Source organism: Notothenia rossii (assembly GCF_949606895.1).
Source record: "Notothenia rossii genome assembly, chromosome: 2".
NCBI classification, from domain to species: domain Eukaryota; kingdom Metazoa; phylum Chordata; class Actinopteri; order Perciformes; family Nototheniidae; genus Notothenia; species Notothenia rossii.
Window position 1 is genome coordinate 69064591 of NC_136904.1, and position 16968 is coordinate 69081558.

Below are 16968 nucleotides of genomic sequence, written 5' to 3' on the forward strand. Positions count from 1 at the left end.
ACTGTATGTAGCTAGCACTTTCTTACTGTTTCCCCTGATTGTCCGATTAAGTTGCTACATTTGTCATTAGTAGGCTCTAAAAGCTATGAGGCATAACCATCAAATGTATGGTTGTCTTTGCAACATAGGCAACAACAACAACTCGGACATTTACTCTGTGAATAAAATAAATGCAGTGTATCTGAACTTAAAGTGGTAGAGCTCTTCAGTTATAAAAGAGATAGCGTACAGAAGTGTGTCAAAGATATATACGGAGGTATGTGCATTTACTCTTCTAGGTATGAAGGAATTTAAAGACTTTAAAATGTTTGCATTAACAATTTTCATGTAAATGACGGTGATGAAAGTCTTACACCTGAAGCCTAATTGTTTTGTGTTTTTGTACTCACAGGAAATATGTTGAAGCTAACACCAAAAGTAAAGGTGATCAAAATCACCATGCACCAAATAATGCTTCAGTGAAAGAAGACTGATTAAGCTATTTATTAGTAGCTAGTGGTAATAAATCCTGCATTTCAAAGTCCATTTTGGTCAACAAGAAAAACATAATTCTGAAAGATTCTTGTAGAAATGTTATTATGACATCTTTCAGCGATCTTAGATAAATCTGTTTTTAGAGGAAGGGCCTTTTCCAGGAATCATAGGCCTATTGTTATTTCCTGGTCCGACAGTGACGCAAAACCACTGCAAGTGACACGTTGTGCTTCATTTCGCAAAAAACTTTTCTCATCTGGAAAATCTTTTGTTGGATTATGTCCCTCCACCTAAGTATTAAATCAACGGCTATAAACACAACAAGTTGATACATGTTCTCTGCTGGTGCGGAAAGTCAGTCTTAAAAAAGCTTGCCTGGAAATCACCAAGTGTAACAAAAGGAGGTATGACTGACTGAAGCCAGAGGGTTGCAACAGTTTTGGATATTTAACATGAGAGATTTCTGTGTTCTTGTCCACGTTTTTCTCACTGAGTTGTTGGCTTGTATTGCATTCATGCAATGTAAGCAGAATGGGAAATTATTCTGTTTTTACTAACGCTGGATTTAATTTAGATGTTATATCAGCAATGGAGGCTTTGTATCCATGTTCCCAGCAAATTGTTGACAATACCATAGATATTTCATCAATAATTTCCATGATAAAGCTTTTAAAAGACTCCATTATATCTGATTTGAGGCTGGTGTGAATATTTCTTTAGCTATTTTTAATTGAGATCTTATTAATATTTGTATGCTTCTGAAGATTTAATAAATAATAGGTAAGTAAGTATGTGTTTTTATGAACTTTAACTGTGATATGCTTATTTATTCATGATTATTAAATGTCTTGGAGAAATACTCAAGATTGAACCAAGGTGTCAGAAGACAGAAGAATAGTACATTTTTTAATCCCACATTGGTAATGTCTGGTTTCACTTTATTAGTATACAGTACTAATACACACATGCAAACCGGAGCTTTAAACATTAGACTTGAAATATACACTTGCACAACTCTGCTGCTATCTTTCAACGCCCTGACACAATAAGGGTGCCTTGCTCATAGACATCTTGACAGTCCCCAAGAAGTGAACTGGGACTCAAACCATGAACCATCCGTTGACCCTCAGGATGAGCAAAATGAAATGAAACGCCACAATAATAAACCATTTCTAAGTTACAATGTGACCTCATGCTTTCGAGGAAAAAGACAGTCAGTAGCCTTTATTCATGTAGCCTCAACTCACAGACATGGTTCCAGCTGTCAGTCATCCTGTCCTGCAGGCCCGGCCCCCTACGGAACTACAGGAGGCTGTAGGACACGTGATTAATTCAGTATGGCGGAGCCGCTGGCTCAATGATTTCTACAGTACGACCGCCCGACGGGTCCTAAAACCCTGCTCTGTGGATGCTCTTGGATACCGGGAGAAAACCAGCCATTTGCGCCAAAGGGTGCTCAATTCAGGTAGTGTTTATTTTTCTGTCTTTGCATAACAACTAGCCTTACAGTCGTGTCTTTAGCTTTAAGTTAAGAGAGAACCAGAAAGTGTGTTTATATGTTGAACGTCTCGCGCTTTCCCTCCTCGTAGTCTGACTGAGTTCTGTTATCCTGCTACACTTTACTTTTTTTCTGCTTTTATCGTGATTTATAGTTAGCAGGAGGAAAGTGAAAGTGTTGCACAATACCGCCATTGTCGTTTAGTATTAGTAATTTGCAGTGAACTTAAAATACGGTCGCCTTTCCGAGTTGTGCAACAGTCCGCCACTTCAGTGGCTACATTAAAGTAGGACTTTTAATTGCACATTTAAGCTAACTTTATTGTTTAAAACTCGTCTGAAACAGGCTGTCATTTCGGAAAAGTGTTATTTTAATTATCAGCGGGACACTCATACTTTTTCAAACTCTGCACTTTCCAGTTGAGAGTTTTGCACAGCGCCATACCGTGTCATAGTGTTTTCCTTCCAAGTGTGAGGTTAGTGTAAAGAGTTACCAGATGTAATGGGGAGTGTGTCACTTATAGACGTGTGTTTACCAGCAAGGTACGTATCACACGTTAACAGGAACTGTTAGCCTGGTAGTGCAATAAACGTTGTCGAATAGCAATATCACGTTAGCTCTACTTAAGAACATCCTCTAGTTACACACATTTCTTCACATTTTCGAACACAACCAGTACTTTTTTTGAGTGTGTAATTGGGAGAAGGCAGTGTGTGTGTAGCCTATGATGGAGGTTTGTGCTGAGGTTGAACCGCCGCTGCCACAGCGTTGGGTGTAAACTGGTGTGTGTCTGTATGAAGTGTAAACAGAACACAGAGAGGCAGCAGCAGGACGAGGCTGAAGGTAGTTTCCAGTTCACAGCTTCAAATTCAGCAAGTTGAAGGAAACTTAATGTTAAATGCTTTACACTTTCTGTGTTTTTTGCCTTTTTTTGTCCTAGGTGTCATAGCTAAAGTCTCAAAAATACTTTCAGAGTTTTGAGACCTTTTATTTTATTCATGAAAGCCCAACTAATACAGCCATTTACTGCTGTTCTTCATCCAGACAACCATATATAGGTCTCTATATTCATAATCTTGATTTACATTTGTCAAAATCGGACTTCATAAAGAAGCTTTTGATTTAGTTTGGAGTTGTGGACCTTTGTTATATTATATTAGTTTTAAATAGCTTATGTGAAGCTATTATTGACCGAGGCCTGATCTGATGTGGTCCAGATGAAAAGTAGTACATTTTCTGACTCATATATTTGTTTCAAAAGATCTTACGCGTCTCTGGGTTTATCTAGTCAAGTTTAAACAAGTCCACCTCTCTGGTATTTGAATTTAGGGTTATATAAAATGATGTATTTCATTGATCCCAAATATGGAATTTATTGAACATGGTCTTGGGGGGGAAAGCCCTCCCCCTTTTTGTATTCCACCAAGATTTAACACATCTGTAGCTGTGTTTTGTGTCACTGGATTCTACTTCTTTTTTTTTTTTAGCCAGACTGTTGTTTTGATGAAAGAAATCACAGCAAATAAAGAATTTGTTAATATAATTAATTAGGTTTCACTATTTAGGCATTGAGTCTTAAATAATGCAGAGGCTTTAATTTGGATGTCTAATACCCTTTCACAACAACATGTGATGCACAAACCTGCAAATTAAATCTTTTTCTATCAGATTTCCTCCGAAGCGCTGCAAATTGGAAGCTAACTTTTGACTTTGTAGCTGGCCTGTGCCTCTGCACTGCTAAGACTCCTTTTAAGCTTTCACTAGTGTTAACTATTCCCTCAGCATTACAAGCTCTGAAGGACTGCTGTTTCACGCTGGTAAACTCCAGGCCCCACAGGAGCAAGGTCACTGCAGCCTTAAAACAAAAAAAAGAATTGGCTCAGGGTGCTCCTCTTAGAAGGATGACTCTGCTGAGAGAGGAACCCGGATTGGAGCAGGGGTAAAACAGGATGTTCTTTGTCCACATTGTGATATTTTATTTTCAGCTGAGCATCTCTTTTGTGATTACCATCTATATTTTTGTCATTTAACTGCTGGTGATATGACACGTTTTAGTGTTTGAGAAAGGAGGGATTTAGTGTGCAAGGGTTCCCTAGACAAAAACAATACCATTGGGTTTTGAAATATAGTGGGAAAAAACATCTGTATCAAACTAAACCTTTGGATACTTTCAAGTTTTGTTCAGCAGGATATTCTCGACATACTTACACCACTTTTATCAAAACAATTCAAGCACACATGGGTCCGATTACCAGAGGTGTAGATGTAATGTTATGCTATAAACAAATGTCATCACGGTCGCACCACCGCTACATTAAAGGAGGACTAGTTTAGGACGTTTCCTTTAGTTACGTGTTAGCAAACGCCATATTTATGACATATAGAAGCCTAAGACATTCACGACTGATGTATTTACCGGCGTATTTTATTTCGTAAAACAAAATAATAAAACCAGAAAAGCTTAATTTTCAAGCTTAAAACGTTAAAGTACGGTTGACATTAATTTCGTTTCCCGATTTTTGGACTCCACCACTCTATTTGATTATCTCTGGTTACTTCTGTCTTATTGTAGCTTTAAAAATGAATTAGGTATGATCGCCCCTTCTCTGCTTGTGGTTAAATAGATTGTAATGCAATTTAACCACAAGAAATGTTGCGTCTCGTTACCGGTGTGACTAAAACCTTTTCTTATCACATTTGTAATAGCTTGAAAAACGTAGTAACACAGATGTCACACGTTGGAAACCTCAATGGATTCGTGAATCCAAGGTACATTGATTGATTGCGTTGTGTTAATGTATTTCAGAGTGTGTTTTTGCCGTTATGACTTCAGCACTGTATATATAAGAAACAGTCAAGTTTGAATTTTGCTTGTGTTATCACATTTATCGAACTAGTGGTCTTTTAATTATGTCTTTTTAGGATTAAGAATTTGAGTATACAGATGCTTGCACTTTAAAACTTGTGTCACAGCTATACAAAGATTTGGGGGCTTGAAGAAAAAGTATTGTAGAGTTAAATCTAATCGCACAATATTTTGTAATATTCTCTACCTAAACAAACAAGAATAATACAGGCATATCTAAGAGCAGTTTTTAATTCTACTTGGCAAGAAAAGTAATTTCCCTTCACTGCTTTACAGCGTGACAGTACATACTACACCACGCATAATGTCTCCTCCATTATAATTATATTCTGTCACATCTTGTTTTACTTTTACTTCTTTATCCACCACAGTCTGAGATCCTTTAGACTCAGACCAGCTTTGTAATTAAAGAAGTTTCAGATCAACATTTAAAAAATATATTTCATAACAGATTCAGACCCATTTAGATGTTGTCTTTGGGCTGTTACTCAAAGTAAAAAGTCCTACAACGGTTATGTGTCAGATTTAACATGCAGTAAGAAGATTTTATATTGTAATAAGTTGCCCATGGAATGCTTTTTGAAGAGCCAGACATTTAAAGTGATACTCCAAAATGTACCTTTTTGTTCTAGCATTTTACTTTATTTGAAGGTAAAGACTGATCAGGAAATGTGTTTGAAACAAAGGTCCCAGCTAGAATCCAACTGCTGATGTTGCTGTTTTCCATCATTGAGGAAACATTTGTTCAACTGCCTTTGTGTGTTTGGCATACAAAATATATTGTAACAAAAGGAAATAATTAAAAGTGGTTTTCTTTCATGTCTAAATCAGCGTCAATGTCAAAAAGTTGGATTGAACAGATTTTTTAAATAATGGATTACAATTTGAATTCTTTAGTGAAGCCAGTTATATATTTTTATTTAGATAATATTTGTGATAATATGATTATGAATATTTCTGGTAGGGATGCTCCGATCGATCGACCGCCGATCGATATCGGCCGATATTCACTGTCTGCCGATCGATCGGTGCTCTCTAAAAATACCGATCGTGAGAGCCGATCGCATGACGGAAAATACATGACACTTTTCTCAGTGCGCTGCAAAACAAGCTCGCCAAAATGGCTTCACCATTCTGGCAGTATTTGAAGGTGTCCAAAAATGACAATAAAATAGCGGTATGCAACATGTGTGAAGCAGAAATCCTGCAGCTCCACTTGCTGTGACGGACCGGTGAGCGGCGCAAAACATACACTAAGAGTTAGACCTAACACACTTAGCTATTTTATCTACCTCTGGAATTAGCTAAACTAGTTATAAATATATTTATTCTTCACTTTCGGGTCACTCATTACTGGATCAGTGAGCTGCATGAGACGATACTGACAGGCTGTCAGGAGAGATGGGGAGAGAGGAAAAGTTGTTGTTGCTATGGAAACAACGTGACGGAGATTAACGGAGAAAAAGTAATATCTATATAGAAAAGACGGAGAAAGTAAACAATAAAGTGTATGGTTAAGTGTTAGCACCCCCCGAAGAGGCACAAGCTCTTACGTTGATATTGGAGTTTTCAATAAATAAAAAAAAAAACTGAAAACAAACGAATATCCGAATAACGAAATTGGAACCCGAATAGTACTCCAACGAACGAATATTTGGATATTCGGGTACAGCCCTACTGCTCTAGGAGGAGATTCAGGTGATAAGGTGGGCGGGTGTTAGCTTGGTTGGTTATTGACTAATGGTTGCCCTACCCAGAAAAACCTTGTGACATTAGAAAGTGGCCAAAATCGGATCAACACATTTTCAGACAGGTTTTAATATAAATGGGTTAGGACAAAAAGAGAGAGAATCTTTTTTCCTGGAACTTTCAGAATCTCTTAACCTGTTAAGCCCTGAGCCTGTTTTTCAGGTCTCAGGCTCGAAACAATTGACTATATCTTCACCTCTAAAAGGGGAAAATTAATAAAACAAATTCTCAAAGCAATGATAAACCTTTGAGTTGGATGTAGAAAAGTCAGAATCAATATAGAATTTTTTTATTTTAAAGTAAATTTAGATTGAACATAGTAAAAAAATCTAAATTATAGTGTCAGTCCAAAAGAAAAACATTACTTTTACTGAAAACCACCCTTGAATGATGGGGTAGTAGGCTAAAAGCTTTAGGAATCCAAACTATAACATATAATAAGTACCCTGTATCAAGATTGATGCAAAACAATTGACATTTTACCTTTTTAGAGAGGTTTAGCAAAAAAAAAAACACTTCTGGGGTCATTTGGGGGCATTTTCCATATCTCTGGCCCCCCTCAGTCGATTTTGATGATTGACACCTCTTTTTAACCATTAGAGCCGATAGAATCGAGGGGAAGTTCCTAAAATCCATCTAAACATTACCCATTGGTGAATGAGTGATGCGCAGCCAGAATGCCCAAAACCGGAAGCTGTCATACACTCTGGTAGCTCTCATAGCAGCTATATATGAAAACTCCGTTATTGACATAAATATGAAGATGGATTATCAGTAATCATTTCAGATACATTGGACATCAGAACAACAGCATAGGTAAGACGATGTCCCGTTTTTGATCCAAAAAGTTCCGTGTTGTGATGTCTGTGTTTGCTTCCCCTGTCGCGAGTTCTGATCGCTCAGTGATGATACTTATACTCTAGAACAGGGATGGGCAACTTGGATGGTGGTAGGGGCAACATAATGTATGTACTGGCCACCAGGGGGCCGCAGATTCACTTGGAACACACTAGGGCTGAACGATTAATCGATTTTAAATCGAAATCGCGATTTTGTTTTTTTTGTTCTTCTTGTGTGTCAGTCATCCACACCAATCAGAAGTGCTGTGCTCTACATGTACCAGTCATTGTTAACCAATCAGAAGTGGCCCATGATAGTAGGTGATAGACAGATTAATCCAATCACCTGCCAAGTATTTTTGAAATACTTTTCCAAATGGCTTCTAATTGAGCTTTCCTGGAATGTTTGGTGAAACAAACCATCCGAGTCAGGTTAGTAATGCTCCATCACATATTTTACATCTATTACAGGGTGAATCTTAAACTGAAGCTTGACTTTAAAGCAACCCAACGGAAGTTTCATGTAAGTTTAGTTATTTCACTCTGCAGGGGTGCTAGGACGGGAGCACGTTGATACGACTTATCTAGCCGGAGATATGGCCGCATTTTACAATAAACTTCCATTGGGTCGCTTAAAAACAAATATCGCAAATTGAATCGCAATCGCAATGTCTGTCAGAAAAATCGCAATTAGAATATTTCCCCAAATCGTGCAGCCCTAGAACACACACACACACACACACACACACACACACACGCGCACGCACACACACACACACACACACACACACACACACACACACACACACACACACACACACACACATTCCATGTATTGTATGTAATTATTAACAAATTAAGTCTGACATCTTCATTGACATTTTACAATCTTTCAGGGAACAATCTCTAATAAACTCACTAAACAAATATCAGTTCACAGAAATGTTATTTAATTTTTACAAGTGGCATGTTTGTATTGAACAGGTTATTTAACAGTGGAATAAAACTATTTTAAAGTCTTCAGTGTTTCCCCTAGGATGGAGTCATAGCAGCGGTGCTAAGGAACGCGGGCCCAGCTAAATTTGAGCGTGGTGCGCATGGAATTTCTTAGTGTGTGCGTGCAAAGTGCGCCCAGCCAATTTGTTTCTATGTGTCTGCCAGCACAAGAAAGGCTCATGAGGCTCTACAGGTGTATTTTGCTAAATCACCTTTATTGAACATACAGTAACACAAATACTATACATCCACATAACAAACAATCTAAATAAAATGTATGTGGTGCGACCTGGCTCAGAAGGCCACAACAAAAAGGAGACACAACACATTAACGGCTATAAAAAGGTGTTTATTTTGCACAAACACGTCAAGATAGACACTGGGTTTACTCCTCAGAGCCGGTTGCCTGCAGGAGAAAGCAGAGAGCCCACAGATAGGAGCAGAGAGGCTTTAAATAGCTCCAGGACACCAGACCCAGGTGCCCTGAATCACCGCAATCAAGGCAATCACTGGATCCAATGCAGCACAGACGGATCAGCCACACCCTCTCTACTGATGGACCCACAGGGGCATCACAGCCCCCCCCTTAAGACGGGGTCCCAAAGTGGTCCACGACAACCCAACATCCTTCTTCTCAACTCCAACTTTTATGTTCCACTCCTCCTTGGGTTGGCTGGCGTTGAGCCACAGCATGTAGGCGCTCATCGGCCCCTTGGGGGCACCGACCTCCTTCGGCCTCCTCTTCTTCAGCCTCCTCTTCTTTGCTTAGCGGGGTTTCCTCTCTTTCTTCTCCTTCACCACTGGAGACACACTTGGAAATTGCAAACCGCTTTCATCTGGCTCTGCAGATGCCAACGGCCTTGAAACCACCACAGGCGATGGCACACCTGCCCACACAGCACTAACAGCAAGATCGTTGCCCAAAATCATCTGTACCCCATCAAGTGGCAACGCGGGACGCACACCGATAGACACAACTCCCCGTACCAGCTCACAATCCAGCACTACTGTATGACGTCGCACAGGAATCAAGCCCATCTCCATTCCCCTCATCAGCACAAAATCCCCAGTCTCTGTCTCTGACGAAAAAGGCAACACTGACTCAACAATAAATGAGTATCTAGCTGCTGTGTCACGCAACACCTTAATCGGAACATGCTTGTCACTACCAACTACTGACACAACGGCTTCCGTTATGAACGGCCCAAAAACAGAACACAGCTTCTTATCAGGCACCATGCCCGATCCTACACCCTGCGGTTTTTTAACCAAAACGGCAGAACAACACATGGCTGGAGCATGTGATGAAGAACGAGGCTTCCCCTCAGGTTCCAGCAACGGACACTGCTCCTTCCAATGACCCTCTTCTCGGCAATAATGACATTGGCCCACTCTGGCGTCCTGGGATCGCCCCGGACCTGCAAATCTACGGGAGGAGCCTGGTGAACACTTTACACCACCGCGGGAACAGCCACCATCTTCTCCACGTCTCCAATCACCCCTAGACCACTTCTCAGTAAAACTGCCCTTATGTGTCGACACAAAATCATCCGCTAATTCAGCAGCTCTAGGCTCATTTACATAAGTGGCCACACGCTGAGGGATAACCTCTTTTAAATTGTTCCAATACAATGAGTTCACAAAGACCATCAAAACTGGCAAACTTTGCTGCCGCGCACCACCGCTGAAAATGAGAAGTCAAATCACGGACAAACTCCACATGTGTCTGCTTATCCCCCTTGACCCAACTTCTGAACTTTTGACGATACGCTTCAGGAACCAGTTCGTATGACTTTAACACTGCTGATTTTACTCTAGCATAGTCCAAAGCATTTTCGCCACGAATAGCTGAATAGGCCTCCTGTGCTCGCCCAGTAAGTACACACTGAAGTAACAGCACTTTGCCCGAATTTGAACAGTTTCTTGCCTCTGCTATGCGTTCAAATAGAGTAAAAAAAATGTCAGGGTCACGCTCATTGAACTTTGACACTAACCGCAAGTAAGAAATAATATCGCCATTACCTGATGCCGACCTATCAGACCCATCCTCCACCGGAGCAAGCTTGCCCTCTCCAATCAGCCGTAATCTAGCATATTCCACCTCACATTTAATCTTTTCCACGTCCAGCACCTTCTCACATTTCATCTTTTCCACCTCCATACTCAACTTCTCCTGCTCCAACCCCAACCCCAACTCCAACTTCAACCTCTCCTGATTAAATTGCATGGCCAGAGCTCCTTTTGCTGCTCGAACGTCAAACCAGCTGTCTGAACCACTACCGGCACGACCCCTGCCGCACCAGACTCACTCTTCTGCAACACTCCCTGATCAAACAAAGATGACACGATGACAGTTTTAATCTCATCTTTCCGCTTGCTCCCTACAACAACAATTGTATAATGCTCTGCTATTTCGATCAACTGCGCCTTCCGGCAATCATCTAAGAAAGACACTGAGGGCGCATCCACAAACGCCAACAAAGAAGCCATAATATATTGCCTATCCCAATCAGAAAGCAAAGTATTAACTGTCAACACGCATGGGCAAAAGACAAAACCCAACAGAGAATTTTCCCCCTAACTGCCTAACCAAAATCTTACTAATCACTCACCTAGTCTTCATGTGGCTTGCGGCGGGTAATTACGCACTGTAACCCGGCGGATTTATGGAGCGACCTGCACGCAGGTAACACCAAAAAATCACGCTGATGTGCCCCCGAGACAGCTGTCCGGAGACAGCTGACACTAACCAGGTCGCTACAACACTATGAAAAAAACAAACAGACGCAACCCAAGGGGAAACGCCACTTAAATCTAGCCGGGAAAACTCTTTACAAAAGCGTAACAAGCAGCAACATCTTACCTTCTGATTGGCACACAAAACCTGACGACATGTCAAACACTAAAGCTTCCTGAAACCCAGAAAAAAAAAAGTGTGTCCCCCAAATAGCAGCGCCAAGCCAGCACACAGCTGGACCACATCAACTAATCAGCTGCTCGACTGACGCCATGTGCTCTGAGCACTGAACAAACTTTCTGGAAATAACCCGTCAGACGAGCCCCCATTTGTTGCGACCTGGCTCAGAAGGCCACAACAAAAAGCAGACACAACACATTAACGGGTATAAACAGGTGTTTATTTTGCACAAACCCGTCAAGATAGACACTGGGTTTACTCCTCAGAGCCGGTTGCCTGCAGGAGAAAGCAGAGAGCCCACAGATAGGAGCAGAGAGGCTTTAAATAGCTCCAGGACACCAGACCCAGGTGCCCTGAATCACCGCAATCAAGGCAATCACTGGATCCAATGCAGCACAGACGGAACAACCACACCCTCTCTACTGATGGACCCACAGGGGCATCACAGTATGCAATTTAATTATTTTAACCTGCTTTATTTGGGGGTGGACCTCATCTCCTCTAGGGGGGTCCGGGGGTGCACCCCCGGGAAGATATTTTTTGAAATGTTGAAGTTAAATGTATCAATCTGGTGCACTTTGAGCACAAAATGAATTTATGGATACAGCTCTCAACACTCAGATGAAAGGGAGCTGTATACTTTTCAATAATCCAAACATCTTTAGAATATGATCACAACCAATAACAAATCATTTCAACTTGTTTATTCTTATCTTATGTTACCTAGTTAGCATTCTTTATTTTTCTTTATGCATATTTTACTAATCACTCCCCTTTTTAAACTTTTTTTTTTTTAATATCCTATAGTACACATTGGAATGATTTCTTACTTTATTTTTTAGAACTATATTAAATAGATAAAGGTGTGCTCTCTCTAGCTCTCGCTCTCTCTCTGTCTCGCTCGCTCAAAGAGGCTGTATGTTCCTCCGTGGCGATGACGCGAGCGCCACGTATTATTATTTTAATGTTTGAAAAAAAAACCTGGCGCCCCATGTACAGTGGGGCAAAAAAGTATTTAGTCAGCCACCAATTGTGCAAGTTCTCCCACTTAAAAAGATGAGAGGCCTTTAATTTTCATCCTAGGTATACCTCAACTATGAGAGACAGAATGGGGGGAAAGAATCCAGGAAATCACATTGTAGGACTTTTAATGAATGAATTGGTAAATTCCTCGGTAAAATAAGTATTTGGTCACCTACAAACAAACAAGATTTCTGGCTCTCACAGACCTGTAACTTCTTCTTTAAGAGCCTCCTCTGTCCTCCACTTGTTAACTGTATTAATGGCACCTGTTTGAACTCGTTATCAGTATAAAAGACACCTGGCCACAACCTCAAACAGTCACACTCCAAGCTCCACTATGGCCAAGACCAAAGAGCTGTCAAAGGACACCAGAAACAAAATTGTAGACCTGCACCAGGCTGGGAAGACTGAATCTGCAATAGGTAAGCAGCTTGGTGTGAAGAAATCAACTGTGGGAGCAATTATTAGAAAATGGAAGACATACAAGACCACTGATAATCTCCCTCGACCTGGGGCTCCACGCAAGATCTCACCCCGTAGGGTCAAAATGATCACAAGAACGGTGAGCAAAAATCCCAGAACCGCACGGGGGGACTTAGTCAATGACCTGCAGAGAGCTGGGACCAAAGTAACAAAGGCTGCCATCAGTAACACACTGCGCCGCCAGGGACTCAAACACTGCAGTACCAGACGTGTCCCCCTGCTTAAGCCAGTACATGTCCAGGCCTGTCTGAAGTTTGCGAGAGAGCATTTAGATGATCCAGAAGAGGATTGGGAGAATGTCATATGGTCAGATGAAACCAAAATAGACGTGTTTGGAGGAGAAAGAATGCTGAGTTGCATCCAAAGAACACCATACCTACTGTGAAACATGGGGGTGGAAACATCATGCTTTGGGGCTGTTTTTCTGCAAAGGGACCAGGACGACTGATCCGTGTAAAGGAAAGAATGAATGGGGCCATGTATCGTGAGATTTTGAGTGACAAACTCCTTCCATCAGCAAGGGCATTGAAGATGAAACGTGGCTGGGTCTTTCAGCATGACAATGATCCCAAACACACCGCCCGGGCAACGAAGGGGTGGCTTCGTAAGAAGCATTTCAAGGTCCTGGAGTGGCCTAGCCAGTCTCCAGATCTCAACCCCATAGAAAATCTTTGGAGGGAGTTGAAAGTCCGTGTTGCCCAGCAACAGCCCCAAAACATCACTGCTCTAGAGGAGATCTGCATGGAGGAATGGGCCAAAATACCAGCAACAGTGTGTGAAAACCTTGTGAAGACTTACAGAAAACGTTTGAACTCTGTCATTGCCAACAAAAGGTATATAACAAAGTATTGAGATTAACTTTTGTTATTGACCAAATAGTTATTTTCTGCCATAATTTGCAAATAAATTCTTTAAAAATCAGACAATGTGATTTTCTGGATTTTTTTTTTTTCTCATTCTGCCTCTCATAGTTGAGGTATACCTTGGATGAAAATTACAGGCCTCTCATCTTTTTAAGTGGGAGAACTTGCACAATTGATGGCTGACAAAATACTTTTTTGCCCCACTGTATATAGGGGAAACACTGCTATTGAAAAGCACGGAAAATGTGTGTGCATTGAGATTTACCATTAAGATGACATAAACATGAAGTTATGAACACTAACCCAGACATTTGTTGTCTAACTTGAACCTAGCTAAAACATTTGTAGCCTTTCTCTGCTGACGCACAACAAGGGGAGTGTCAACACAGACAGTTAGTTAGGGGACAAAGTTGATTTTCATAATAGGTGACCTTTAAGCTGCACCTTTTTTATTTTAATATGTTGAATTGCTTCATGTGAGTTGATATAAATATAACTGATAAAATGGCCATGTAATATTGATCACAGGCCCCTATTCTACTTCATATTTTATCGTGCAATACTTGAAGTGATATTAATGTTGTACAAATAATCAATATAATATCATGATGACACTAGTAATATAAACACTGATAACCTTATGAGCCAACTTTCATGGCCCAAACATCACTATTGTACTACGTTTTGGGACACTTAATTCTTGTTCTTCCCTTGCCTCTAAGTTCACCTCTTGTAATCTCCTTAATAAACTAATTTAGCTCAGTTCCATTGCACTTTTTCAGGGCCCAGACCTGACTTCCCAACTTGCTCCCATCGTTCAGAAAGCTGGCACTGGGATCTTACTTGATTGTGTATATTTTGTGGATTTTGTCACACTAATGGATACTAATGGGTTATACTAAAGCCAATGTTGTGATCTGGGACAAATAAGGTGACAGGACACATTCACGCAAACTGCTTGGCAAGGTCTTCCCTTCCAGCCTGAATGCCATCCAGCATATTATTACGTCTTTTTTCTCAGCCCTTGCTCATTTGTTGGTCTTCATCTCTATTACACGCAATGTTTCAGATGCCACTTGAGGCAACCAGTCGTTCAACCACGACCTATTGACAAACAAACTCTTTGTTGCCATTCTGTAAACAAAGGGTGCTAAAACTTTTATCTTTGGAGGGCAATAAATGGTGGACTATGGGCAAATATCAAACAACTATTGTATTAATAGTATTGGTAAATTGCATGACTAATAATTATGGATGCTAAATATTTAACAAAACAGCATAACATCAACATCTATCAGTAGGGCTAAACGATTTGTGGAAAAGAAAATGTAAAACTATATTGGGATTCGTCATTTTGTATCATTATTCTCATTATTTAAAATAAAATATATCAAAATGGGTATGATTTATATTTAAAAAAAATGAACTGTACCAAATAATTAGTTTTAAGTCTTGAGTAAATGATTTTTGGCGGCTATATGTCTCCAGCTCCATAATACTTAATACAAAATGGAATTTAAATACATATTGAGCCTGTAACAGATATTGTGCTTCCTGTGATTTGAATATTTCACTAGTACATATTGCGATTTTGATAACATTTCCATTAATTGTGCTGCACTTTATATCATACGTTAAACACAAAATATTAAGGCGTGGAACTTTTAAACGGTTACTTCACCTTTTCCCCTTACTGTTGCGCAACTTCATCAAAGAAAATAAGTTGGTAGGGAGCCAGAGAAGCAGTAAAGGTAGACGAGGAAGATTCAAAGCGGTGAAAAGGGACGGAGAGCTTTTAATGGGCAACTATATAGAAGCTCTCAGCCTCAACTTATGTGATTTGAGGTTTGACGAATCCTTGTGGTCGCCCAATGAGTTCATTGCTGGAAATCACTCTCACAGATTCAGCCCCCTTGTACCCTGTTGTGCCTCACTACTCCAATAATAAACCCTTTTTTAGCCCCTTTGTTCTCGTGTCGGGACCTTGTCCTGACTTTGAACCGACCCTAGCCCCCGATCTGGGTTAGCGAGTGTTGAAGGGGTTGGCAAGCATCCTTGTTTGTGGACATGTTGTGGATGTCACGTTAATGGTTACTAATTGAGTCTATTAATGGCATGGCAGTGTTGTGTACAAACTTGGGGACAGGATCCTGTGGTTCACAGGCACACTCAACCAGCAGGACTGTGCAAACTGTCCCACCACCCTACCCCCTGCTTACCCATGCTTACCCAATCATCACATGCAAACAGGCAATGATCTGCTATGTTACCCCCATACCCCTGCCAAGTCATTGTTAATATAAATTGCAAAGAAAGTTATAATTATTTGAATTGATTATATAAATATCTTTATTTTATATTTCTATTGCACATTTAAACTTTCTCTAATTAATTAGCTTTATTTGTTTTAATCTTTTTTTATTGTTTATTTGTTTTACATGGAGCCACTGTCACTAATCCCAATGTTATCCCCTGGCATAAAGTTCTCTGAATCTGATTTCGTATAACTTTTGGTTAGCGTATGATTCATATAATGTAGGGGTGTAACGGTTCACAAACATTTCGGTTCGGTACGTACCTTGGTTTTAAGGTCACGGTTCGGTACGTTTTTGGTAAACATAAAATATTTTTGGGGGGTTTTTAATTATTATGAAATAAATACAAAATATAATAAAATAAACATTAGGGTGCAGCATTTCGATGAACTGAAATAATCTGTGAGCTATTTGAACTTTACTGTATTAGTACTCACAAAACATAAAATATATTTTTGGGGTTTTTATTATTATTAAACTGAATATTCACTCAAATGAATACAAAATATAATAAAATAAACATTGTCCACATTGATTGCCAAAAGGGCAGATCTGCTGGCACTAACAATGTCTCCTGCTGTGGAGAACACCCTCTTGCTAGGGACAGAGGTAGCAGATACAGCCAGGTAGCGCTTTGCAAACATGGCAACATAAGGATATTTGGCATTTGTTATAGCTTTGGCTCGGTCTGAACTTTTTGCGAGTGGTGGAGGCTTAAATGCTAGTGGGAGTTGGGTTTGCACTACAGTCTTTTTTCTTTTGGTACCGGTGATATTCACGTTCAGGTGATACCTTTTCAAATGAGTGCAACTATTGTATTAATAGTATTGGTAAATTGCATAACTAATAATTATAAATTAAATAAATAAAAAAAAAAGAATAAAGAAGCGGAAGACATAATTATTAAAATGAATTAAAAGTAAAATGTCCTTGCATTTTGAGCAT

The 16968-nt window shown here is 40.1% G+C and overlaps 1 protein-coding gene across 4 annotated transcripts in view; it reads left to right on the forward strand.

The window, feature by feature from the left end:
• The first annotated feature begins 1780 nt into the window (after positions 1-1780).
• LOC307028427 (histone deacetylase 4-like) overlaps positions 1781-16968 on the forward strand; it is a 176910-nt gene continuing 161722 nt past the window's right edge. For all 4 annotated transcript variants that reach the window (XM_079663429.1, XM_079663430.1, XM_079663431.1 and 1 more), the window contains exon 1: positions 1781-1939. The gene's annotated coding sequence lies outside the window, so the exon portion shown is untranslated. The remainder of the gene's footprint in view (positions 1940-16968) is intronic.